This window comes from Centrocercus urophasianus, unplaced genomic scaffold (genome assembly GCF_019232065.1).
Source record: "Centrocercus urophasianus isolate 14NV4802_14NV808 unplaced genomic scaffold, USGS_Curo_1.0 seq_59, whole genome shotgun sequence".
NCBI lineage: Eukaryota > Metazoa > Chordata > Aves > Galliformes > Phasianidae > Centrocercus > Centrocercus urophasianus.
The window spans coordinates 561360-589334 of record NW_024885188.1 but is presented as its reverse complement, the minus strand read 5'-3'; the positions used below and the strand labels follow the sequence as shown (position 1 = coordinate 589334).

At 45.3% G+C, this 27975-nt stretch overlaps 1 pseudogene; it reads left to right on the top strand.

Moving 5' to 3' along the window:
• The first annotated feature begins 1612 nt into the window (after positions 1 to 1612).
• Positions 1613 to 26375, top strand: LOC122169844 (annotated as a pseudogene).
• Positions 26376 to 27975: the final 1600 nt, after the last annotated feature.

Below are 27975 nucleotides of genomic sequence, written 5' to 3'. Positions count from 1 at the left end.
CCTGGGGAGGGGGGACAGTATGTAAATGAATTCATGGAAAAGTAACGAATGTGTCAGTGAGTTTTGGGTTAGCAAAAGGTTAAAGCGATGCTACTTGCCCAAGGACGTTGTGGATGCCCCACCCCTGGAGGCATTCAGAATCCTCTCTTGCCAGCTTGCTGTGTTGGATTTTGAGCTTATGAAGTGCGCTTGTCTTTCTAAGGTGTTCCCTTGTTTCAGAAGAGAAGGGCTGCAGGGTGGTATTTCTCTTGTTCCTTGCAGATGCGCTCCTTGGCACACACCTCTCTCAGCCTTCAGCATTGTTTCCTTGTGGCAGACTATTTTGCAGACTGTGGGTGTCCTAGATTCCGCCTTCTATTTCTCTAGTCTGACAGATATTTTATTTGGAGGAGGAAAGAAAGAATGCAGTTTAATAAGAATAACATTTGAGTGCTAACACAGCGAGGTGAATGAGGGCCGCAGAGGCAACTTGGTGCGGTTGAAGCACCGACCAGTGACGAGGTCCGAGGTAACACCTGCTGGCAGATGTGGGTAACGCTTATGGACTGAGGTGAGAGAGAATGAAAAAAGATGACTGAGCTGCCTGCAAGGAGCTGCAGCGGGAAGCTTGGTGCCAACTTTGAATTTGATCTGATAGCCTCCCGTGCATGTTCTACATTTATTCCACCCCCCATCTTTCCCACAGCCATACACAGGACTCTGGGCAGCGGACGTTTCTGTTGTTGTTGTTGGGGGTCCGGCTGCCACCTCGAGGTACTGAGCCAAGCTGCCACCTTCTGTGTGAAACACGAGGAAAAACCGCAATTCTGAACCCACAGCACCTCAAAGCCCCTTCAAGAGCCCCCAGCCACTGCCCTAAGCCCTCCAGGTCTCCCTCCTGCCCCCTGCCTGCTTCCGCTGCTGGGCACCGCCGGGCGCAGCCCGGCTCCGTCCACTCCGCGCCTCCTTGCACGGACCGATGGCCGCGCCCGGGATCGCCCGGAGCCTCCTCGTCTACAGGCTGAGCCGACTCAGCTCTCCCGGAATCCCACCCCAACCATTTCCCACGCGGTGCAGAGGAGAGGAGGGGATGCGGGGGGAGGAACGGGGCCGGCGCTCGCAGTGCTAATACACGGCCGTTTGCGCCGCCCCGTCCTTACCCGGCGGTGGGCACGGACACGGGGGGGGGGGGGGGGGGTTACCGGAGCTGAAGAAACGACCGCGGGCAGAAGCGCCGAGAAACGAACGGGAAACGTTTAATCGACGAACGCACAGGGCGACAGAGACACGACCGCGTTCCCAGCCGGCTCCCGTCCGAACGTCGACTGCGGAGGACGGCTCGGTGCCGACGGGGGACGGACGGGCCTCCGCGCCGCCTTCCCGTGAGCGCCCGGCGTCCCCGAAGCACGGGGCGGGCGGCGGCGAGGACGCGGGGCGGTGGAGCGCCGCGGCTCCGCCAGCACCATCGCCGGGGCCCCGCGGCCGCCATTGGCGGAGAGGCCGCGCTCGGCCATTGGTCGTGTCGCGGAACGGCGCGGGCGCTGCGCGCGGTGTCCTTTCATTCCGCAGTCGCGGCGTCTTTGCGTCATCGCCGCGCGCATCCCGGACTGCCCCGGCCCGCCTGCCCGCGCCGATGCCTGTCGCCGCGCGCCCGCTCCGCCGCCCGTCAGCACAGGAGCTGCGGTTCTGGCGGCGGCAGCAGGAACTCAGTGCAGCCCTGCAAAGAGCGGTCCGGCAGCACGGGAAGAAGATGACGGCCGTGCAGTGCGAGTGCCTCAGCGGTGTCTGCAGCAGGTTTTTACTGCAGGCCTATCCAGTACCGAGAGCAAACCAGGCATATACCGTCAAGGCACTCACTAAACTGATGTCTGCCTACGGGACACCTCAAGTCATCGAGAGCGACCAACGGACTCATTTTATAGTGCAACGATACAGCGCTGGGCAGAAGAAAATAACATCGAATGGCGATTCCACCTGCTGTATAATCCAACGGGGGCAGGCCTCATCAAACGTTATAATGGTATTCTTAAGGCTGCCCTGAAGACAGACTCCCAGTCCCTGCAGGGGTGGACGAAAAGACTGTATGAAACCCTGCGGGACCTGAATGAAAGACCTCGAGATGGCAGACCCAGTGCCCTGAGAATGTTGCAGACGACATGGGCCACCCCGCTTAGGATCCAAATTACGGGCACTGATCATCAGGTAAGACCCCAGGTTGGTAACGAAAATAATCTTCTGCTCCCTGCCCCTGAGAATTTAGAGCTGGGTACCCATAAAATGAAATGGCCCTAGAAGGTGCAGGTAGGACCCAAGTGGTGTGGCCTACTTGCACCTTGGGGGAGACTATTGGAGGTGGGAGGCTCAGTAGTCCCTCTAGTAACAGGTACATGGCCTACTGATATTGTGGTCAACACTCCGATCTTTATTGCTAAAGGGACCCCCATCGTGTCCCTGTGGCAGATCAGGACACCTCCTTTGGTGCCTGATATCGTTACGCACCGCAGACCAGAAGGTGTGGTACAGGCGGCCAGGATGTGCCCCAGTACAGGTGGAAGTGTTGACCCAGGATAGAAATACAGCCTGTATATTGCCCTGGAGAGCAATCCTTCCCCTCCTGGTACCCTTGAAACATCTGTATTTCTCCCCGTGAGTCTGTGAGCCTTCAGGATCACCAGAAGGAGCAAAATGCCATCAAGTGTTCCAGTGTTGCTGTCAGATCACATACAACACCTGGTGATGGTCTGCATGGGACTGATGGAACATAGGATGGACCTGCACCTCACAACTGCATGCCCTCCCCTGTTTCCCCACTGGCTGGGTATTCCAGGTTCACAATCTTATCAGAAGGCTTACAGCAGGGGGGAGGGTGGGGAAAGGGATGATGCCAGGCCTTCCGATGTCTCTCCAAGTGCTTCCTCGGGCAGGCCATCACTTATTTGCTGGTTTGCTCTCATGCAGGATATTTTTGCAGTGTGTGTGACAAAATATACACACATATACCTACATACAGAGCATGCGTTCCTGGGAAGGTTCATCTAGAGGATAAGTGATGTAAACTATCAGAGATCTTCCCCAAGTTAATTAGAAGGACTGAGATGGTAAGCTAAAGAACACAAGATGTAAGAATACAAGATGTAAGGGGTCCATAACATCGCCTGATTATGTTAACTCAAAAGAGGTCACAAGTAGCGTCGCTTTGTTTAACCTTTTGCTAACCCAAGGGAGATTTATTGCTTAGTCTAACCGTTTTGTCAGCCCAGGCATATTCTAATGAATATGTATGGCTTGGCTAAGGAATGTATCGAGACCCCACTCTGTGGTGTGCAAGCTAGGAGGAGCGATCCCCCTGGCACCCGGCGTGTGGCGCAGCGCTGAAATAAACATGTCTGCTCTTTAACCTTATGTGGGTTAGAGAGTTTGATTCTGCAAATCAGGACTCCCAAAAAGAACTATGATAGCAGAAATCATGAGATAAAAAAATATATATATTATCCAATTCTAATGCGGAAACAACATTTGATTCCCACAGAACCATGTTAATCATTACTCTCAAAGTGCGTATCTACTAAAAAGCTGCAATGTTTGAGGCCTACAAAATGATTTGCGTTCGCAGACTGATCAGTACTTATCAGTTCCTTCTTAGAAGCACTGTGCTCTCTGCCAACCCAGATGTTGTGGTTTCGTGATTTGTTTGTTGTTGTCAGTGTTCCACATCAGAACATCACGTGGACCAGCGGGAGTTAACGAGTGAATGTTCTGGTTCATTTTGCTGCCTTTTGTGGACTCTTTGAGTGTCCTGATGGGAAGGGAGGGGGCGGCATCCCCGGAGGACGTGGAGGGCAGAGAAGGTGGGGGGGAGCTGAGGTCGGGACCCAGAGGTCTGCCCCTCTCTGTCCGGCCCGGCTCAATGTCTCAGCTCGCTGCAGAGAAAGCGCGTGCTTTCATCGCACTATCGCGATTTGACTCTCACTTTTTGAGTCCTGTCTCTCTCGTTTTGTTTGATTTAGTTAGATTCAGTGAATTACCCTTCCTCAGATCGCTGCCGTCGTGCCAGCTCTCTGCCCTTCCCCCTCTCCTAGAGCGCACGCAGCCCAGGGCCGGATGGCTGGCGACAAACCATTCGTACCCTTTTTCCCTCTTCTTCCCGGGGCTGTGCCCCCCCCGTCACGGGCTTCTATTTAAAGATAACCCATGACACCAAAAAACACCGGCAGTTCTAAGGTGGTTCGTTTGAGTTAGTGCATCTATCCAAATCTCAAGGGGAAAAAAAAAAAGAACAAAAAAAAAAAGGAAAAAAATGCTTTTATAATCAGAAATCGAATTGTTCCCTACTGATGCAGACAAGAGTTGATTTTTTTGCATATAACTTTACTTCCGGAAACAGGGAATGTATCGTCTCCCCTCTTGCTTCCTGTGATTCTTCAATCCTATCAAATGTTCAGTGAAGACCTTTAGAAATGTGTCAGTTACATTGCTCCATTTCTAGTTTCCAAAAACTGCAGGAACCTTAGCTGCTCAGATGCCATGTTAGGAAAAGGCAGGCGAGAAGGTATGAATCAGGTCTTTGTCTAATGACTTTTCTCTCCATGAAAATAAAGCTTTGACTGAAATTTAAGAATTTAATCTCACCTATCATCTTCAGCCTAAGGTGGCTGATAGGCCACCATTTCACCACGGAGGGTGCTGAGAAACAAATTCAGGATTGCCTTCAAATGGAATAGAATGATTTGATAAACAGCATAAAAATTGTTGCAAAAAAAAGTCAAAAGTCGTGCTCTGTATAGGAAAAAAGGAAGGAACCAAATCTCTGAATCCAGTGGGTAAGTATACAGCTACTTGGTACTATTTGCAGAGAAGTAAGAATTTTAGCGCTTTTGAATTTGTCTGATTCATTTCTCCTTAGTGTTGGAATGATCAGTTTTTGGGTTACCCAGTAGATGAGATGTACTCTTAAAATGAAATTCTACACAGTTTCTTAGAAGCTGAGAGAAATCATTCTAAACAGAATTTATGAAAAACTCGGAGCATACGGTATATCATTCTGATTACAGAGGGAGAGGACAAAGTGAGCCTACATAAAAAAGAAAAAAATGAGAAGGTTTGTGAGTTGTTACTTCATCGGTGCATCCAAGAGCAGCTTCCTGTTACTCTACCTGATGAAGCAGTATCTTTTCTCAGAACCAGACCCAGGTTTCATCCCAGTTCTCCCCCAATGTGATGCTGACATCATGCAACAAGGAGAAGTAGCATTTCACCCCCAGCACAAGGGAAATGTGAGGCAAAAGGGCAAATCATTTAAAAAGAATGAGTTAGAAAAGACACACCAGCTTGATTTGTTGTTGCAAGGATATTGCCATGATCAAAGTACCTACTGAGAGGTACTGAGAGAGGAGGAAGGATGGAAGGATTTGGGTGTGAGTTTTCAGGATTCTGAGCAGTTCTGTGCTCACTGCATAATCACCTCAGGCCTCGCAGGGCATTCCAGCAGCTCTTCTATTGTTCTTTATTTTATTGCATTAGTGAGGGACTCAGCATTACTTACGTGAACATATACGATCCTTAAAACCTGGCAGAAGAGCATGTTGCTCTGAAAGTAACTTGTTAGAATACCAGCATCATGTACACGAAAATATTTCTGGACACATAGAGGAAAACATGATGCACAGAAAGATACAGCAAAATAATGTTCACATGTGTGGTCTACATTCGTAAAAATGTATTTTTTTCTATTTGCTCGTGTTAATGAAATTTCTATGCTCTAAAAAAAATCCCTACAGCATATCTCAAAGTTAAAAAGGCTAAACTCTTCTAGATCTGATTGAGTTTCTACAGAATCCCAGCGAGCTGTGAGAAACATTTAGCACTGCATGCAAATAAATGCCTGTCTTTTTAATCAAAAATGACCTTGTCACTGATGGCTATGTTTCAGCTCTTCAACTAAAGGTTTTCAGAATTAAGTTTTGAGATCTGCTCATTAAAGAAAAGATCCGGCTACGGGTGGTCCTTGTACTTGAGGAAATCAGCATAAGGGAATTTGTTTAGAAAAAAAAAGTAATAAAAAAATCATAGAACCATGAAATCCTTAAAGAGAGATGATTTTGTGCTTCTAATGCATTTGGAGTTTTCTTGATCAGCAGCTTCACCAGATCCATTTGTCCTGCCTCACCTAGAACAGAAACACATGGCGCTGGCGTGGGTCTGCAGATTTCCCCTGCTGGTTGTTTCATCCCTGCTCTGTTTCTTCCTGTTGCAGCCCTGGCGCCTTTGGCCAGTGACGCGGAGAGCTCGGTCCAAAGCTTGGCAGTGGAGACCACATTGATCCTCAGAGCGACCACGAGGACAGCGACATCACGACGGGGCCTGCGAGCGCTGTGCTGTCTGTTCCGTTGAGCTGCAGCACTCCTGTGACAGCTCTGTCCCTCGGAGGAGCACAGCAAACCCAGTGCCCTGCTGCCCTTCTCCCTGGGGCGTTCCTGCCCGTGCTCAGCAGGCAGCGCCATTCCTGGCCTCTGCTGCTGGCTGCAGGACAGTGCATCCCTCTGCACTCCTGAGCACATGGAGGGCACTCTAGGTGAACAGCCTCTGCTGGAGATGGCAAACAGCATTGGCAAGGCCACAAGGCTCCTACAGAACCAAGGTCTTTGTCCACTTGGCTATGGTAGTAGTGTCTACTACCGAGGCTCGTGAGGGGACATGCTGTCATGACACTGGGGCCTTGCAACCCCATAGGGTGACCAGGAGGTGTCATATCATTCTCCTTCACAGAACATTACAGACCATACTCCCCACTGACCATGGAGGAGCTCTGGACCTTATGTGAGGACCTCCCTTCCCAAGATCTGGAGCTATGGCTAAGCCATTCTGTCTCATCACATCAGCCGAGGGCTCTTCTCAACATTAAAGTCATTGCATGGGGTCTTTGCCTACTTGTAATCATGATCTCTAATTACCTGCTCAAAAAAGACCTTCAGGAGCTTTTGTCAGTAATGGCCCCCATGGGAGCCAGTTGATACTCAAAGACACTTCAGCATTTCCTTCGTTGTGTGGTTACATCAGCCTCCTCTCAGTATCTGAAGTTAACGGACTCCGCAAACATGCAGTGGGGCTCATTACAGTGCAGAAAGACCTAATAAGCATTTCCTTCAAGTTATCCAGACTTGTCCAGTTAATTATTACGGTTTCAAGGTTGTAGATGAAGAGAAAACTTCCTAGGATAATTAAAAAAAAAAAAAAAGAGTTAATCACATTTAAGGTTTTTTTAATTACTTTTTTTGTTAATCTAAGAAGTGATTGAAGCTTTCTTCATTTTATAGTTTTCCCAGGCTGTCTCCTAAGGAGGTCTGGAAAAGTAACTGCATGGACAACCTTGCTCTCCACTTCCCTTCTCCACCACCTCATTCATGAGTCACCTCAGACTTGCATCATTTTTCCTTACGGCAGATATCTACACTGAATTCTGCAGATTCTTCCAGTTCCTTTGTAGAAATGTACACTTTCTTTGTCTTGCATATCTCCCTACGGACTCAGAATTGTGTGCACATAGGCTCTGGGCACTGGTCTGTGCAGCAGCTAGCTCAGATACGAACATTTGTTAGGAGTTCTTTCAAAGTAAAAAAGTAAAAGTTACCTTTTATGTCCTCTACCATCCTTCATTTGGGGCGTGTTGGGGGGGGGGTTAATTGCACATGTATGTGCAACATAGGAGTTGGCACAAACACAGCTGGTAAAGACTCTTATCTACAGACGCATTATTTTTTTCTCAAAACAAAATGCTCTGCTCAATCCTTATTCAGAAAGCACTGAATATCTAATATCTAGTTAAGTAGGGGAGAGCATAGCACTAGCCTCATGAGATAAGTGAGGCAGTGAAGGTAGAAGAGTAATCCCACTTCTGATCTTCATTTCCTGTGTCAAGTTCCAGTCAAATTCAAGAATGGGAGGAGTGTGTTTAAGAGTGCCAGGATAAGGGTGCAAAATCTATGCAGATACATTTTAAAACATCATTTTTTCCATCCAGCTACATTCTATCAAACTTTACTACAAGACTGAGTTTCACAGGAAAATCAATTTAGAAAGCAAATATTTTCAGTGGATCAGAAAGTTCACCTGAGGTGAAATTGATAAAAAAAATTAAGAATTATAGCAACTGTCTTTTCACAACCTGCTGTGCTCAGTGAGATGCTCCTTCCTCTTGTTCTCAGAAAACACTTGTCGGAAGCAATCTGCCGTCCTCTTCCCACTAACAAATTACTCAATGGAGTATATATGTGGGAGAGCTCCATTCATACCCCATGTCTTCTAATTTAGACAAAAAGCTTCTCACTGAGATGTCCTTTCTCATTGACTTTTTCTGAAGCTTTTTTATTTCCCGTTGAGATGTATTTATTATATAGCAAGGAGCCCGGGCCTCCCTATTCCCAAGTGCCTCTACACTCAGTATCTGATGAAGTCCAACAAATACCAGGTATTCTGGAGAAGAACTATTTCAAAAAGAGAGGTGAATAAACCTTTGCTATTTTATTCCCAGGTAAAATGCCATTCAGGAAACTATTTCTAACCATCCTTTGGGCATTTGCCAGTAGAAGCAAAGCATGTCACTAGTGATTTTGAAATATGAGAACAACACAGCTCTCTTCACACACCTTTGCAAGGGGCGTTAAAAATGACAGCTGGCCTGCATGCAACTGAGTAAAACAGTCCAGTTTGACAATGTCTAAGTGAGCATTGGAAAGACTAACTGAAAATCCAGACAAGACAACCAACCTGGCTGCTTACAAGTTCTCATGTCACCTTCCCTTCAGTACCACGTGTGCTGTGCTGAGCCAGCAGTGCAGTAGGTCCTGGTGACACCTTTCCTGAGCAATGTCTCTTTCTGCCATCTGGACCGGTGCATTTCATGGCCCTGCAAGGAGGCCAGGTCCTTTTGGGACTCTGGAGGACTTCAGCCGGAGTTCCTTGCACAACTCGCTGTATTGGATGGTGACTCTAAAGCAGCTCAGCTGAGTGTGCTGTGCTCTTACAGAGTAATTCGCACCTTGCATAGCTTGATTCGTGAATCATAAGGCTGTCACTTCAGAACAGAATTATGGTTGCAATCAAGGCTTTCCAGTACTTACAGCAAGTATCAAAGTGAAGTTGTTGCAGAGTCTGCCCTGCTCCTATTTTCCTCAGCATGGAGGCTTATGTTAAATTCTACAATGTGGTGGATTACCTTCTGTATGTGCTTTTTTTTCTTTTGGAACAAGGAAGCCGTTGTTTTCTCGATTGATACTGAGATGTAAATATTTTTAAATGCATTGTTCTCAGGGCAAGAAAACATTTTATTGATAACACTTCATGCTGAGTCACCTACTGTGCGATTCTTTTTTTTTTTTTTAGTTCTTTCTGTTCAGATAAACCCAAAATGCATTAGCAGTAATTTAATATTATAGATTTCTAAGTGGGTCAAAAAGATTCTTCAAGTAAATTTCCAGTCCTCTTTCTCCCTTTCCCTTTATCATTTGTTCTTTTTAGACTAGAAGAGAATAAAGAGAGCTTTTAGGAGTTTTATTACTACTTTTTAATAGCAAATAAGTCCCCTTAATGCTCTAACATTGCCAGGTGATAAAATTGTGAATTTGCCTTTAGGTGCTAAGTGTTGATACAGCTTTGTATAATGGTTGGAGTTTAAAAAGTGAGAAAACATATCAACTACTCCTCAAACCAAAAATAGGTTAAACTCAGGTAATCTTTCTTTTCATTCTTTTTCTGGTGTCCTTTGCTTATTGCACTAATTCTGCTACTTGTAGCTGCATTGCCCGCCTGTGTAACATGTTTGCTGTCTTGTGTGTCAGCTGGTATGGAACGCTGAGGTGTGCTGACTGCAGGAATAGTATGGGAGGTGGATCTTTTCTTTATGCTTGCTTTTTTTTCTTCTAGTCCCTGCTTCTGCAGGTTGTGATTCATGTATGGTTGGTAGATGGCCAGGATTCATTACAGGGGAAAATGACACACAAAACCCTCAAATGCTTTTAATACCTTGTGACATCAGCGAAAATAAAGGAATTTCAACATTCAGCTGCAGAAGGGTTGTGCTTGTGATTGTCTTAGCCCTGGAATTTCACACGGCAGCCCGTTATCGTCTGCTTCAGTATCAGAACCTTGGAACGCTCTCACTTTTTTTCATAAGAACTCTATCTGAAGTTGTGGCTTCTTATGAAAAACTAAGAGTTTAATAGAATATTGTGAATGAGTAAAGTGGGATTAAAATCTCGCTGAGATGCATTTCTAGGGGATTTCCCTTTTTGTTTTACTAATACTTGTGATATAGCATAACTATGTCTTCACAGGAAATAAAACAAATGAAGGTTGGAGGCTTGGAGTTATTCTTATGAGCTGTTCTACTAATTCACCACTGGGGATTATAGTTCAGAAAAGAAGAGAGTGATCAGTAGTGGGATCACAGTACTGCGTTTCCGACTGGTGTTGTAGCAGTAGATGCGCTGTTATGTCCAATATTGCTCACCAGAACCATGGCATGGGAATACTGAAGGTCTAGGGAGTAGCATAGATCAAGTTGAGTCAAAAGGTGAAGAGGGAGGAGCACAGAAAACAACTACTGTTCCACTTATGCACTGCTATGAAAAGACAGGTACTTTTATAAAGCACAAAGCAATGCCATAGCCTGTGTGACAGCTTGTAAGTCATGAGTCAGAGAGCAAGAATTAGGAAAATTTAAAAAATAAAAAATAAGATTTTTCTTTTCTTTGTAATTGAAATATTTCAAACTGTTTTCAAAATCATTTTCTTGATGCCAGCCCCTTGAGCATTAAATGAACTGAGTATGATAATAAAATAAAAAACATTAACATTATAATGACACTACTTTTCTGCTGATGCCCTTTTGAGTCACTTGAGGCAAATCTGAGAAAGATTTCTGCTCTGTTCCATGGAGGCAAAATGAACCAGCTGCATAGGTCTCTTCATTCTTACAGAAGCTAGTTCACAACATTGCCCCGGTAAGAGCAATTACAGAGGGAAAGCATGCAGCTGCCTGCTTTGTGTCCCAAGTGGGATTGCATCTATGCTGATCTGTCCAGGAAATCAAAGATCTCCACTTGCAAGGAAAAGGTCCTCCTCCTTTGTGCTTCTCTCCCCATGTTGGCTCCTGGGAGCTGTGCCTGAGTAAAGGGTGCAGAATTTTGCCTGAAGTGAAGATCATGCATGAACAGTTAGGAGCACTGCGTTGTATCACGGTCTGCTGACATAAGGCTTCACTTGAACATGTAACTGAAATGCACTGGCTAGGGCTACTTCGTATTTTTTTGTACTGGACAGGACCTGTTATCAATCTGGAATTTTGCTTGAGCAGGCTTTGGAGAGTTGTTGAGTTTGCCAGGAGCGTCCTTGTATGTGATAGCTAGATTCTTCATAGCATAGCATGAGATTTTATTATTATTTTTTATAACAGCTATACTTTTAAGACTTCTGCTTTACAGCCATACTACACATTTAGAACAGATCCAAGATCATCTGCAACCATTCGGCTGTGTTTTTACCTGTTAACAATTCTGGCTTTCTGGAAGATCCTCAAATAACAAGTTATAAAACTTTTTTTAAATAAGAATTTCAAATATTTTCTCTCTCTCTTTTTTTTTTTTTTTTTTTTTTTTACAATCACACGTGTGTCATTTAGCTCAATTAGAAACTGAAATGAATGGTGAGCATTTAACCCATACGAGATGCAAAAGAATGTTCATATGCATAAACTTGCCTAAACAGTATATACAAAGACAAGGGCTACCTACCTGTGTTTAGCAGGCAACTGGATTGTATAATACACACATAATTTGCATTTGCCCTTTTAAGGTAAAGATATTGATGTAAAAACTTGATTCAAAGTCCCTCTAGGAAAAAATTAAGACTTAACCCTATGCATGGATAAATAATGAGCAAAACTTATTCAGGGGACTGTTGTTCCAGGACCTAGAGTTCATTATGTGAAAGAATTCAGTGCTTTGCTTTTATTTTTTTTTTAAGTAGTCAGAATTCATTAGTATTTACGATGTGCAGTCATTGAAGGTAGCCCTGTCAATGTTGGTTCTACTACAAATAATAGTCTTCACAGACATTATGTAGGTTTGGAGTGGCATCTTAAAATGATGTGTGTGTGTGCTTGTGTGTATGATGGAAGAAAGCCACCTGTGAGGTTCTTCCAACCCTTCACAGTGTTATGGACACAGTGAAGAAGCAGTGACTGGAAAATCATCTGATAACACCGAGGGCTCCCAGTCTCCACACTACACAGACCCTTATCTTCTTTCTAAAAGAACACACTGTCATTGCAAACACTGTATGTATCTTGTTCTCACCCAACAGAACTTCTTACAGCTTTGAAGGATTTGAAACATATCTGCAAAGGAGTGAATTAGTCTTGTTTTCACGTAAGCTGAAAGGAGACATGGGGATGAAAGATACAGCTCACCATCAAAAAAGTCTGCTGACAATCATTCTTGGGAAAAAATGACTTACATAGCTTTACATTTACAATACTGCACTTCTTTTTTCCTTTGCAAATACAATAATCATATGTGAAGCTGGTTCCAATATCTGTTGTTTTCACTGCTGTCATGTTGCTTGTAAAACCTGGGTTATTCTAATGAGCAAAACATTTGAATTGAATTTGGGTAATGCTTATGACCATGCAAAAAACTATCAGCAGCAATAGTGTCAGGTGCAGAACTAATGCTACAAGTGGATAATATTGCACTACTGGAAACCAATAGCTCCTCACACAGTGGAAGACTGAGGGTTCTATTCAGCAGTATTCAGGGTCCTATGGTTGTGGCCACAGAGGTTCCAGAGCTCTCGATGAGCCTAATCCTGATTCAGGAACCAACCTGATATGCTGTGTATGCATTTCTCTGCACAGCCTGGGGGTGCTGGATGCCCTCCCCTACTTGATTCCTGGGAAGGGAAAAAAAAAATTAGTCTCTCTTTAGCTCAGTGACATGAGAAGCAATTCACAGCAATGAAATCTAAAGAAGTTAGCAAGGCATGTATGAAAAAAACAGGATGCCTGCAAAAAAGGGAAGAGCTGTCAAAACCTGATTGTGGGCTCTGGCTGCAATAAACCTTATCAAAGAGGGAAGACAAGTTTGATTTAAGGATGTAGCCAACTTCTGCTAAGAGACACTTCTCATTTTCTAGGACATACCAACTGTTACAGTGCTCCTCATGTGTTCCCTTGGTCTGTTCCTATCAGGGTTTGGTTACAGCTGAGAGCTCAGTGTTTTTCTAAACTCAACTCCCAAATGCCCAGGTGGGTATTTCAGTTGTTGGCACTTTGGCCAGCAGCTAACTTTTCAATGAGGGCAGAAAAACCTGGACTCCAGACGTAGCTTTATCTTCCCTCACAGCCACGTCTGCTGGGATCACCATTCTATCACAAGCACAGTGCTGCCCTGCTGCAATGGGCAGGGAGTGATCGAAGGTCTCCCTGTTGAAAATGTGCTTCTGTTGTCCCCAGGAACCAGAAATTGATTTTGGAGACAGACAAGGCTGGGGTATTTTTGCCATTTTGTGGCATCTTCCTGTTGTGTGACATTTGACTTATGGAACAACCTATTGCTGGTGCTTGCAACCAATTCCTTAGTTGCATTCTAGTAACAAGTCTACACTCCAGAAAGTGTCTGTCAGCTGCCTGACTCTGCATAGCAGGTGCTTATGGCTTTCACACGGCTTAACGAGATATTGCTTTCTTTTCTTTCAGCAGACAGTTGTGACTGTCCGTAAATACAGCAGCTTCTCCTGGCTGGGATTATTGCCCAACTTTAACAGTGAGAGTAACAATAAAAATGAACCATGGGAACTCTTAGGAAGCAATTTAGTTAGAACACTGAAGTTTTGTGTCTCATGAATCAAGATTAGCATTTCCTGTATTGGGAAGGGAGAGGATTAAACAGAGGGATTAAAAGGACATCTTTACCCCGCTGGACTCTGTGGAATAGCCCTGAGGATATGGCTAAGAAAGAGTTCAGAGGAATGCCAAATTCCTGCTGAATAGGTTAGAAGGGTGAGGAAGCCCCTTCGACAGCCGTCCAAGCACAGAAGACCTGCATAACATTTCTGCTGAATAGGCCCTGAAGACAAGAAACAAAACAAAAACCATAGGAACCTTGAAATTTTTTTCTAATTGCGTGGCTTCTTATTGATGCCTCAAATCTCCAGAGAAACTTAAACCTTTTTTTTTTTTTTTTTCAGGATAGTTAGACATTCCTTGAGATTTGCTAGATGATGTAGTCTTACAATAGTAAAGTAACGGAAGAGATGAGATTAGGTTTTTATACAGTAAAACAATAGGTATTGGTAAACCTTAGGAAGCCCACTTCTTTACATCAATTATAATTGAAAGTTACCCAATCCTATGTCTGAAAAACAGAACAAAAACAACCCGAAAAACCCCAGCCCAAACAAACAAAATAAAATCTGAAACCTTTATCCACTGTACCATGTATGTGGCTTTTGTGTATTTATCAAATACAGTAATTACTTTTTGTTCCCATGAAATTGAAAGGAGCAGGCTTAATTTGCATGTTACCAGTATTGGTGTTTCTGAGCACTTTTCTAGGATTTAGTGTATACTTGTGGATCTTGGTTTTTTTTGTAAAATTTCATCCTATTTCTAATGCCACATACTAAGATTTTAACAGTTATAGCAATGGGAAAGCAAGAAAAAATTCTTACCTCTGCAAGAGGATGCCAGTGGGCAATGGGCTTCAGAGGATGTGAGAGCATTTCACTCCAGTGGTCACGACCCAGACTTTCTGCATCGTTGCCTACTTGACGTACTGCAGTGACCTTGTTGTGACCCACACTGTGAAAATTCCATAATATGCTTTTCATACAACATTACCTTTCGAATTGTACCATTTGCATATTTCATAGAGGCAATAATCATGATTTTTTAGATATATATAATAAAGTATAATGTAATAAAGTACAAATTACAAGGGTTTGCTCTTTGAATTTTCCACAAATCAAAACGATTTAGTATATTATCCGTGGTAGCAAACACTGTGTTTCTAGATGCATTTATTGTAATGTTGTATGAGAAATGTAAAATGTTATTTGTTTTCTGTAACTAGTTACAAGTAAACTGAGCCTAATTTTATAAACTGAGGCATGTGTCCAAGGGGTTAGTGCAGCTGCTCATAAGCAGAAAATCGGTGTGTGAGCTGATTGTATGCTCAGTTATTTCTGCTCTGGTAAACTCGTGCAGCTTAGTTATGTTTGTTATGGATGCAAATCTGCATTTTAAAATTTAGAAAGGAAATTCTGCCTGACAATGAGACATTTTAGTCTTCCACCTGACTCAATATGAGAAAATATTTGATTACCCTTACGTTGCGAGAAAAAGGATAACTTCATTCCTGGATGCAAAACTACAAACTACTGTACTAGATTTTGAGATGATGTCATTGTGCAGCTACAGGTATCTCATCAGTCATAATCCATCACAGCTATCAACAAGTTAATTTGGTCAGTGTTTTCTGGAGGGACGTCAAAGGCTGCGGCTTCATTGTAAACAGGGTTAAGAGCATTCTTCTTGGTGGAAGTTTTTCTTTTCTTTAGTCACCTTCCTTCACACATTAGAGAAACCTTCATGTAGGGATCTGTGTGAATCATAAGAACAATGTTGGTTTTCTTTTGTTGTTTTTACGAAAACAGAGATGGGAAGTAAAGGCAGTGTTCTTGTGTGCAGTTGGCAGTCACTTGCGTCTGGAATTTGAGCTTCTTTATTACCACGGAATGAGTGGGAGGCAGTGGGCATTGGAAAGATTTACCTGTTTGAAATCCTATAACGAACAATTCCACTTCAATAAGTTTTTCTTTGTGTACTGACTTCTGAAAGAGCATTAAATTATCCACTGAACTGTGGCTGTTTTATACATCAGCCTGTGTATCAGTGTATTTACAGCAATGTAGTTACTTTTACAAATGTATCGGTCAGACAGAAGATGACAGCATTGTACACAGTATTGATGTTTGGTTAAATATAATTCCAAGTGTAAGAAATTGCAGTTTATGTTTCTCAAGAGAATTATAATTATGGATGCAGTGAAAAAGAAAGGCAAGGCAAGGAAAGGAAAGGCAAGTTAACTCATTGTAGATCCTTTTTTGGAGTTCTAGTATGAAAAATGAATCTAAATCTAATTTAATTTAGTTTTTCTTGCTTTCATTAGCCAATTTTGAAACTGTTGTTGAAAGGAGTTTGGGTTGACTGTTCTGTCCATATGCCAACAGCAGCAGAATTGCTTTGGTGTCTCTTGAAGACTGTCGAGGGTCAGTTTGCCTCTGTGCCATCTGCTGTATGATCCAGTCTCTAATATGAAACCAACTTCACCAACTCCTGTTTTGAATCATGGTTGCTTTAGAAGTAATAGTGTTGTTCTCTTATAGAGAGGAGATTATTTTAAACTGTTGGTTAAACCAGAATGAACACTATTTATTTCTCAGAAATTCCTAAGGTGACTTAAGAGCTTGCAGTGTAAAGTCGCTTCTTTTCAAATAACATTCTGGTAATTGACAGTACTGGAGTTCTGTGACTTGGGAGGGAAATGGGACAATCCACACTGAGCATTAAATAAATTCTTACCTGATGCTCCTGTGATATCAACTGCCTTTAAATTTCTTGCTTTTATTATTGTAATACTTAGTCTACCAGCTGTTGGAAGGTAGCAGAGTGAAAACATCAGGTCACCAAGATCCACATTATCCTGTTCCAAGGAAACAGAAAAAATATGAAGCAATAATAACAGTTTTCCCTAGACATAATCCATAGCAGATAAAGGTAAATTGTGCCTTTGAGAATTTACATTTCTGTAAGAAGAAGCTGAATTCTCATTCTCAAATGCAGCTGGAAAAACAGAAGCCCACATGCACACAAGATTGAGGTCACTACATTTGTTGCTAGACCTTCAAAGCTGTGAAGTGTAAATGTAGCTACAGTTTTCTTCACTCGTACTTGGAGCTGAGACACACTGATGTGATGAAGTGCACCACGAGGTACTGGAACATCTTTGCTCTATGTTTTGTAGTGATTTGCATGTAATGTTGACAAGCTGCAGCAGATCTCTGTGCCTTCTCTTCTGCAGAATCACAGAATGGCCAGGGTTGGAAGGGACCTCAAGGATCATGAAACTCCAGCCCAGGATCTCATTTGCTTCCTGAGCTGCAAAGCACACTGCTGGCTCATGTTTTCAGATCATCAGGATCTCCAGGTCCTTCTCTGAAGGGTTTCTCTCCAGGAGCTCCTTCCAGTCTGTAAGGATGCCTGAGATTCCTCTGGCCAAAGTGCCAAACTCTGCACTTTGCTGTGTTGAACTTCATCAGGTTCACCCAGGCCCACCTTTCCAGCCTGTCGAGGTCCCTCTGCATGGCATCCCTTCCTTCTACAGTGTCAACCGCACCACTCAGCTTGGTGTCATCAGCAAATTGCTGAGGGTGCACTCAATTCTGTCATTGCTGTCATTGATGAAGATGTAAAGGAGCACCTGTCCCAAGACAGAGCCTTGGGGGACGCTGCTCATTGCCAGCCTCCACCTGGACACAGAGCCATTGATCACCACCCTGTCTGCAGCCTTCCAACCAATTCCTTATCCATCGGGTGGTCCACCCATCAAATCCACATCCCTCCAATTTGGAGATAAGGATGTGGTGGGGGACCGTGTCAAAGTCCTTGCTCAAGTCCAGGTAGTGACATTGATCGCCTTTCTCTTGTCCACTGATGCCGTCACTCCATCACAGCAGGCCACCAGATTGGTCAAGCACGACCTTACCCTGGTGAAGCCGTGCTGGCTGTCTCGGGTCACACTCTCATTCCTCACTTTTTGGGTCAATAACAAAAATATGTTTAGGTCATTATAAATGGCAGAAAATTCCTGAAATCATTACTACCCAAAGGTAGAAGAAAGCTATTGCATACCTGGGGTCACCATCATATTCTGTTCAGTACCATAATGGCACAGGGTTGGTAATCGGAAATAAACATTGTGCTACTACAAGTGCTTTTCCTGCTATTGGTTGCAGGAGCTAAGATTTTCTGACATTTTTTTTACCCGTATTTTCCCAAATCTATTCATTTCTTGCATCTTTTTTCAATTATTTTTAAGTGTCCCAGAATTTTTGTATGATACCTGAGCCAAAAGTGAAAGCGCATTGAAACGGAAGGAGGAATTCTCAATGTGACACTGGAGCGGAATCTCCTCTCAGTGAGAGGGCTGGAAGCTCTTTCCTCCTTCCCTCAGTTTAGATCTATTTTAAATGTACACTTTCTTCCCTTGGAGGACTGGCTGCACACAGGTAGAGAAGATTTTTTTTTTTTAATTATTATCTTTATTATCTGTAGAAGAGACAAAGAACAGGAAAACACATTCTTAAACTGTAAGCCAAAACCAAGCTGCCTCCAATGAGGTTCACCTTCCACAAGGGATAACTGTACAAGAAATCTTGACACTGAGAAATAGGAAATGATAAATAGCAATACAAATACAGAGTTGGCAGTAAGGATGATGATAAAGATGATGGGAAGGCAGACAAGGTTAAACAGTTCCAGTAGGCAACTGGGTATTTGAGATATATCTGTACCATAAAGGGTAAGGGGAGGGGAAATATGCAGAGAAATGGGAAGTACATATGTCTGAATAGTTACTTGAAATTCAGCTTCTGACATGGTTTGTTTCTCCAGGGCAGGTGGAAATACGTAAAAGAATACAAAGTACACTGGGTAAGAGGCAGTACTAGCAATGCAGGTACAGGGGAATATCAGTATTCTTTTCTTCTGCCTAACCTTCCAGCCACTTTTTTATCCAGTGAAGAGTACACTGTCCAAGCCATGGGCTGCCAGCTTCTCCAGGAGAATAGTGTGGGAGACAGTGTCAAAGGCTTTGCTGAAGTCTAGGTAGACTATGTCAACAGCCTTTCCCTCATCCACCAGGCTTGTCACCTGGTCATAGAAGGAAATGAGATTGATCAGGCAGGATCTGCCTTTAATGAATCTGTGTTGGCTAGGACTGATCCCCCAGCTGTCCCACATGTGCCATGTGATTGCTCTCAAAATGATCTGCTCCATAATCTGCTCATATCAGAGCAGGCCAGGCTGAGAGCCTGTAGTTCCCCAGATCCTCCTGATGCCTCTTGTAGATGAGAGTAACACTGGCAAGGCTCCAATCATCTGGAACCTCCCTAGTTGATCAGGACTGTTTATAAATGATGGAAAGTGGCTTAAAAATAACTTCTGCCAGCTCCCTCAGTACCCTTCGGTGTATTCCATCTGGTCCCATAGACTGATGACAGTCCAAATATCAGGTCACTGTTTCTTCCTGAATTGTGGGGGGCTTACTCTGCTCCCCATCTCTGTCTTCCAGCTTAGCTTAGGGGATGAGTACTCTGAAGATAACAGGCTTGACTGTTAAAGACAGAAGTGCCATGTGCTGATAACCTTGGGCATGGCCAGGAGAGGGAGATAGAGCATTCTACAAATTTCTGTGTCCAACAGATCCCCAACACAGGAATGACATTAGCAAGCTGGAGCTAGTTTAGCAAAAGGTCATGAAGGCCAAGCTAGAGCACTTGGCATATCAGGAGAGACTGATGGAGATGAGTTTGGCCATCCTGGAGAAGGGAAAGCTGAAGAGAATCTCATTGCAGCGTACCAGTACTTACAAGGACATCATGCAGAATACTGAGCCAACTCTGAAATACAGTGTGCAGTGGGAGGATGACAGGCAAAGGCCATTGTGTGAAACTGGAGATGTTCAGCCTGGAGATCAGGAAAAGCTTTTTCACCCAGAACAATAATAGACATCTGCTGGTTGGGGTCTATAGAGGAGCCTGCTGTCAAGGCCTTCTTGTTTCAGGTATAGGAAACATCTCGCTTGCAGGCTGTCATGATGGGAGATTTCAGCCACCAGATATCTGCTGGGAAACAACACAGCAAGCTGTAAGCAATCCAGAAGACTCATGAAGTGCACTGAGAGTGTTCCTGATCCAGATACTAGACAAACTGTCCAGAGGAAAAGCATTACTGGACATGGTGCTCACTGACACAGAGGATCTCACTGAAGAGATTAAGATTGGATGCACGCTGAGTTGTAGAGACCGGGCTCAGGTCAGCTTCGTGTTCTCAAGGAATACGAGCCTGTCAAAGAACAGATTTGGTAGAGGTAAAATTGTACCAGCAATTTGAATTTGGTTCTGTTCTTTTATTTATTTATTTCTCTATTGTATTATTTGAGGCTATCAGAATCGATTACTTTAAACTCTGTAGATCTGTGTTAAGCAAGCCCACTAATTATCCAGGGGCCAATCTGTATTTTCTCCTCCAGTTTGACTTGGAGTGTAGTTTCTGGTGAGAGACATTTCAACTCCATTCATCTGTTGAGTATATTTCATTTTCATGTATGACTGAAGTGGAGAAATTTAAGGTCCTTTTGTTTTGTGGTGTTTCAGTGGTTACAGAGCATAGTCCCACGGGTCACCAGGAAAACTGCTAACCCTGTGTTGTAGCAAGGTTTCTATATATTTATCAAGAGGTGCTTCAGTGTGAGCATGTGGGGCTAGGACAGGCTGTGTAGTTGGGTCAGGTTTAATCATATCTATTCTGAACCTGAATGATGGCCCTGAATGATGGACCTGAATGATGGACCTGAATTATGTTGCTGCCTTTGACAAAGCACAACAGTGGGTTTTATCAGGGTGAAATTATAGCAGCAATCCCTCTTATCAGTGACACAATGCTTTGCAGCTATGGAGTCTGAGAAAATATTGGATGTTATGATCCATTTAACTTTTCATTTGTTGATCCACTGATCAATCTACGTGTCATCTGAATTTCTTATCTAGCTATTTCTTCTCCTTCTGGACACAAATCAAAGAGGATTGTACAAAGGTCAGGATAGCGCTCAGTATTACTTATCCTCCCAACAGAGTCATTCTAAAATCTGGGTTATTCAACCTCATGCAGTTTATTCAGGATTCCTATGAACACAAAAGAAAGAGGAAATATGTTTGTCCATACTTAACTGGCAGGGTTAGAAAGGTCATCAGATGATTTCTGCTGTGCCAATGTCAGCCCACATTGCTTCTAAATGTGTGTGAGTTTTGTCACATGCAGTGAGGTTGTGTACAGCAAAACACCAAATTAGAACTGGAAAATGCCTCTGGACACTGCCCAGTCCAACCGCTTCCTATCTGAGCATCTTCAGCTGGAGCAGAATTTCCAGGACTGTGTTTGTACATCTCCAAAACATATCTGGACATCCAGCCGTAGTGATCAACAATCCACAGTAAGCAAGTGCTTTTCTAAAACTCTCATGAGACTTCATGTGTTTCACCTGGAACTCACTGCCCTTTGACCTGTTGCTGAGCATAACTGGGAGGAGCCTGGCTCCCCCCCAGGTCCTCCCATCAGATGTTTATATACGTTGACATACTTCCCCTTGGAGCCTTCTCTTCTCCAGGCTGAGCAGCAACTGCTCTCTTAGCCTCCCTTCTCATAAAGGATGCCCCAGTCCAATTCAAAGGCCTTTGCAGGACTTGCCCCACTAAATTCACGTCCTTTTCATATTGCAGTGCCCAGTTCTGTACTGGTCACAGTTCAGCAGAATTTGCTTTACCAGCGCTGAGCAGAGAAGAACAAACACCTCCCTTCATCTGCTCCCCCAGGAGGCTGTTATTCTTCTTTGCAGAAGCAGCACATCGCTATTTCATGGTCAGCTTGTTGCCTGTGTGGATGCCAAGGTCCTTAAGGTCCTTAAGGTCCTTAAGGTCCTTCTCTGCCAAGGCGCAGGGCCAGTCAGCCACCATCCCCTCCCATGCTGATGCAGGGGTTATTTCACGCTGTGTGCACAGGGTCTCATGCAGAGACTGGCAGATTGCTCGGCAGTTCGCGCTGGCAGGAGGAGCTGGGAGGAGGAGCACCCCGCAGTAGAGCTGGAAGACATTGCTGTTAAGCCACTCTCAATGTTCTTTGCAAAGTCATAGAGAGTGGGAAAGTTCCCCAAAGACTGGAAGCATGCAAATGTCAGTCACATCTTTAAGACCTGCAAAAGCAAGTGTCTGAAGGGCCAGTCACCATTCCTTAGGCATTCTCCTAGTCAGCTGACACAACATAAATTAGATAAATGGCAGGTGAGACTGATTGAAAATGACCAAATATCAAGGCTCAGAGTGTTATGACTGATATCACAAGGTCCAGATGGACATTCTTGCTTTGCTTCCCAGGGGCTGATGCTAGGTGTTACATTCTCTAACCTCTTCGCTAAGACTCTAGACAAAGGGGTGCAGTGGAGGTCTCCAGCACCACGGTCTGCTCTAAGCAACAGTAAGGTGATAATAGGGTCACAGTGATCAGTAATTTCTCTAGACACAGTGCTGGTCTGCATTCATGGTGATTTATTCCCCTTAAGAAAGTAAGAATTTTCCTTTTCTATCTTTTCAATTTCATTTGCTCACTGCCCTTTGTTCTTTCCCCACTTCCCTGCACTCAGATCAGGTCAGCCACATCTACTCTGACCAAACACAACTGTATGGGGTTTGACTGGGATGGAGTTAACATTCTGCATAGCAGCCTATTAATTAGCACAGCAGCTCAGACAAGAAGGTAACATTCATTCTGTGCACACTGAGCTGAGGCAAGAGGAATCCAGCTCCTGTGTGTCTGTGAGGTACACAGCAGGGGCAGCTGAATCCCTCTCCAGCTCCAAACTACTGATGAGAGCAGAGATGCCCACAATGAATCAGGCAGATCCCTGTGCTGCACAGGGAAGAGATTGCTGCCTGACATTGCCCTGGCGTGCTGCCTGACAATGGGTAAGGGATTCCAGAGGGGAACACTGCACCTCCTGCATACCACCAGCACACACTGGGAGGGCAATTCCTGCAGCGGGAGTCTGTGCAGTGCTAGAGAGAGTCGGTAACGATTCCTTCAGCTTGCTTCAAAGTGAGATCTCCAGGAGGGGCCCTGCTGCTTTACAGGAGCTGTGAGCCCTGGAGCCTCAGGGACATCTCCAGGGAGGTTGGTTTGGGGCATAGAAAGTGATGCATCGGGCTGTACCTCTGCTGCTGAGCTGGGCTGTGCTGTCTGAGAAGCAGGGAGCTGCTGGCAAACAGCAGTGCTGCAGATAGACAGCTATGTCCAGGAGCAGCTCTTCTGCACCAAGAGCTGGGGACTGGCCTGCAGCTGGCACAGGGAGAGCAGGGAAGGAAAGAGGTGTTAAAGGCTGTGTGGAAGAACTCCTCAGTGCTCTTCACACAGTAAGTCTGGCTGAAGGCAAGGCAGATGCCATACGTTGAGAGATCACCTGAAGTTAGCATATCCCACTGCTTATAGGATCTTCTGGGAGTGTTCCCATCATTTTTCCATCACAAAGGAGGAGATCCTGCTCCAAGTCAGTGATTCCCTGCTCCAGGCAGTGCAGGGTAGGATCTGTGAGCACAGGTAGGAAGGAAATGTGGGGACAGAGAAGCAGCTCCCATCAGGGACAGCTGCAGGCAGCAGAGATGCACAGGCTGTGGGAAGGAACTGCCATGGGAGGGGGATTCTGGCACCTCCTGGCTGCGCCCTGCCATGCAGATGCTTTCTCTGGAGCAGCTCTTCCCTGGTCTGTCCCACTCCCCCAAGCCATAGGGTCTCAGGCAAGCATCACCAGCACAGCAGCCAGAGCCCAGAAGAGAAGCTCCCACACTCTGTCTGTGTGTGCCCCTCTTCCCTTGACAGGAACCCTGTGGCATGTCACTGTGATCCACTTTGGACCGACTAAAGCAGTAGGGGAGGAGGGGAGGATTTGGTCATCATTCAGACACCAGCCCAGTGGTCCTGCTGTGCGGTGGTGCCTGAAGGAACAATGACCAAGTGTCCTCCTGATACTGCAGTGTAAGGAGCTGGGATACAGGGACACCCCAGCTTTAGGGTATGCAGCAGTGTCTATGGGGCATCTTTCGGGGCTGCGTGCTGCTCTCCAGAAGTATGCAGCTTTCTCACTAGATCTTTGTGTTGCCTAGGTGACCCACAAAGGACACACCTCAGTGCTAAGGCCATGTAGATGCTGCTGGATGGCTCTCTGTGTGCAGACAGAAATGAGGCCTCTGTATTCCTGGCTAGGAGGGAAGAGCTGAGGTCCTGCTCAGACATTTCGAGGAAAGGATGATTCTTTACACTGCACATTGACCCAGAGTCTCTGCTGCACCCAGAACAAGGTAACACCTGAGCGTGACCATCCTGCAGCTCACAGAGGTGTGACACAGCACAGCTGGGAACAGGGTGGATGGACAGAACTGCTCTCCTCACTGTTCACCAGGGGACAGTCAGCTTGCCTCCTGGAACCCATAGGATTTCCCTTGGAGTCCGCATGGCTTTCAGCTACCCAACACCTCTTCTGAGAGTTATGGGGACAGCTGTAATAAAATAAACCAAATAAAATCCCCTTAGCTCTTCTCTGCAGTTGGATGAGTTGAAAGAAATGGCACAGAAAAACTCAGTGATGTTATAAGCAGAGTGAATCTGAGTTTCCCCCCACGTTCCTCTTTCCTTTCTGCTGCGTGAGAGGAAGGGCTCCTCTGAAACCTGCAGCAGCCTCTGTTCCCAATGGCACTCTCAGCACCAGCCAGAGATCAAGTCAGACAGCTGCAGAAAGGTTCTCCTGAAAAGTTTAAGGCTCTGTGCGGGGGGGTTGCTGTAAGGTTTGCAAAGTTTTCTTCAGATAAAGCTGTTTAAACTTTATATATCATTTTCATCAGAAAACTATGTAGAAATGTACAATGGTAGCTCCATCACCAAGCCTACCCTGTCTTGTTCTCCTTGAACTGGCCCCAGCTAAACAAATGTCCAACAACACCTTCCTCCTTCCAGTTCCTCCTCCTGCCATTCACAGATGTGGGAGCTGCAGATCCTGAAGGGGCCTATAGGAAACCTGAGGAGGGACTTCTTATAAGAGCACGTAGTGACAGGACAAGGGGACATAGCTTTAAACTGGGTGAGTTAGACTTAAACTAGATATTAGGAATAAAATCTTTCCTGTGAGGGTGGTGAGACACTGGCGCAGGTTGCCCAGTGAGGTTATAGATGCGTCTCTCTGGAAGCACTCCAGGCCAGGCTGGATGGGGCTGTGAGCAGCCTGGTCTAGAAGGAAGTGTCCCTGCCTGCAGCAGAGGGGTTGGAACAAGGTGATCTCCAAGGTCCCTTCCATCCCAAACCATTCTGTGATTCTATATGTCAGTTTCATTTCTCATTTTGACAAGCAGGGAATATCCCCGCAGGGCAGCTGGATAGAATCTGACTAATTCAGTGCAGGGATTCAAAATTCCCCTTCAGATACTTGGGCAGCTCCATGTGCCAACAGGTCTGGTTGGGGATTAACTCTCCTAAATCCAATCCTAACACCTCTTTGTCTTATCCTCCTAGTACAGGTCTCCAAGCCCAGCAGCAGCAGTTGTCCAACAGCAGCTCCATCAATGAGTTTCTCCTCCTGGTGCTTGCAGACACGCAGCAGCTGCAGCTCCTGCACTTCTGGCTCTTGCTGGGCATCTGCCGGGCCGCCCTCCTGGCAACAGCCTCATCAGCACAGCCGTAGCCTGCCACCACCACGTGCACACCCCATACACTTGTTCCTCCTCAACCTCGCCCTCCTGAACCTGGGCTGCATCTCCACCACTCTCCCCAAAGCAATGGCCAATGCCCTTTGGGACTCCAGGGACATCTCCTTTGCTGGATGTGCTGCACAAGTCTTTTTTTTACTATTCTTTTTTGATGCAGAATACTTCCTTCTCACTGTCATGGCCTACGACCACTACGTTTCCATCTGCAAGCCCCTGCACTACAGCACCCTGCTGGGCAACAGAGCTTGTTGCCACCATGGCTGCAGCTGCCTGGGGCAGTGGGTTTCTTTATGCTCTGTTGCACACAGCCAATACATTCTCAATACCATTCTGTAAAAGCAATGCCAGTTCTGTGAAATCGCCCAGATCCTCAAGCCCTCCTGCTCAGAGTCAGACAATCTCAGGGAAGCTGGGATTATTGATTTTAGCCTTTGTTTAATCTTCGTGTGCTTTGTTTTCATTGTGCTGTCCTATCTGCAGATCTTCAGGGCCGTGCTGAGGATGCCCTCAGAGCAGGGACGGCACAGAGCCTTCTCCACATGCCTTTCACCTGGCTGTCTTGCTCTTTGTCAGCACTCTCATATTCGCCTATCTCAAACCCCCACTCCATTTCGTCCCCATCTCTTGACCTGTTGGTTGCAGTTCTGTACTCAGTGGTGCCTCCAGCAGTGAACCCCCTCATCTACAGCATGAGGAACCAGGAGCTCAAAAACACAGTGAGGAAATTCAGAGGAATTCCATGGTGTATCCAAAATTATTAGAACAATCTTTTTACTTTCATTACTATTTCCTCATACTTGGATTAAGATTTAAATACTTTTATATTCAAATTCTTAGCTTCCTATCTGTTCACTTTTTTTACCTAGTCATGTCATTACAAGTCCAACTTGAAAACTGGGACTCTGTGGTCCTAACAAAGTTCAAAAAGTTCAAATGCAATGTGTTGCCTTGGGTTGGGGCAAACGTAGAGATATGTGCAGATGGAGAGATTTCACTGAGAGCAACCCTACTGAGAAGGACTTCTGTCTGCCAGAGTTCTGGTGGATGAAAAGCTGGATGTGAGCCAGCAGTGTGTGCTTGTAGCCCTGAAGGCCAACTCATGTGGGCTGCATCAACAGAGGGGTGACCAGCAGGACGAGGGAGATGATTGTCCCTCTCTACAAAAACAACCAGAGGCCTGGATGTCCCACCCCTGGAGAAGTTCGGGGTCAGGTTGGATGGGGCCCTGGGTAACCTGATGTAGTTTGAGCTACACTACCTTTAAGGTCTCTTCTAACCCTAAACATCCTATGATTCTATAATTCTATGCTCTTGTGTACCTGCAGAACCAGGCTTCCTGTGCAGATGAACACAATGAAGAAGCCAGCAGAAATTCTTTTGTCTCAGCTCCCATGTCTCCCTTGTCCTCTTGAGCAACCCGCATATGTGGGAGAGTTTCAAGGAGCCAGGAAACCATCTGCCACATGGAGCAGCAGACCTGGTGCACCTGTGGTCTGCCCCTCAATGCTGGCTGGGCTCTTTCTCTCTGCTGCCTTTGAGTTGGGGCTATTGCTTTCCTGAAACCATGGCCATGAGCAGCAGCTGAATGTGGTCTTTTGAGCACTGCTCTCACTCCACTTCCTTGCTCTCCTATTGTGCCTCTCCATTCCTGTTAGTCTTCAGTTCTCAATTTACTTGATAGCAGTCCTGCTGTCTCTACAGTAGCATACCTAACTAAAGGCCTGCTCAGGGCAGAGCCAGAATCCAGGCCTCTTTCAAAGCTGGTGTCAGCAATGCACACAAGGAGCTGCTCTCTGCTCTTTTGTTGTCTGGGGCTCTCCATGGGCTGAAGAACACAGGCTTACAGTCCCACAGTGATCTGCTAGTGACCCAGGGCTCCCTTCTCAGTGGCACTTGTTCAAGCAGACAACAAATATTTGTTGACTTATCTGGAGCGTGATTCAGTACAGACTTTTTGAAGCCCTGTGGGTCAGATCTGGTTCAGCACTCAAGTGCCCTTTGTGACATTAGAGGCACCCCATGCTCCTGCCAAGCACTGTCCTTGGCTGCAGAGCCTTTAGCACTAGATGCAAGATTAGATTAGATTAGATTAGATTAGATGGCAAGAGGCAGCAGAGATCTCCATCCATCTGTGTCTGCTGCCCACCCTGAGCAGCATAACCTGGGCAGGGTCACCACAGATCCATCACTGCAGAGTAGTACCACCAGATCAAGGCCTTGTGGGGAACACGGGGAGGGAACCAGGAGCAGCCAGCCAGGCCAGCATGGACAAGCTGCCCTGGACAAGGCTCTCCAGGAGCAGGGATGGCTCTGGAGAAGAGCAAGAGAGCATTTCTGTGCCTTCAGAGAGGGACAGGTGAG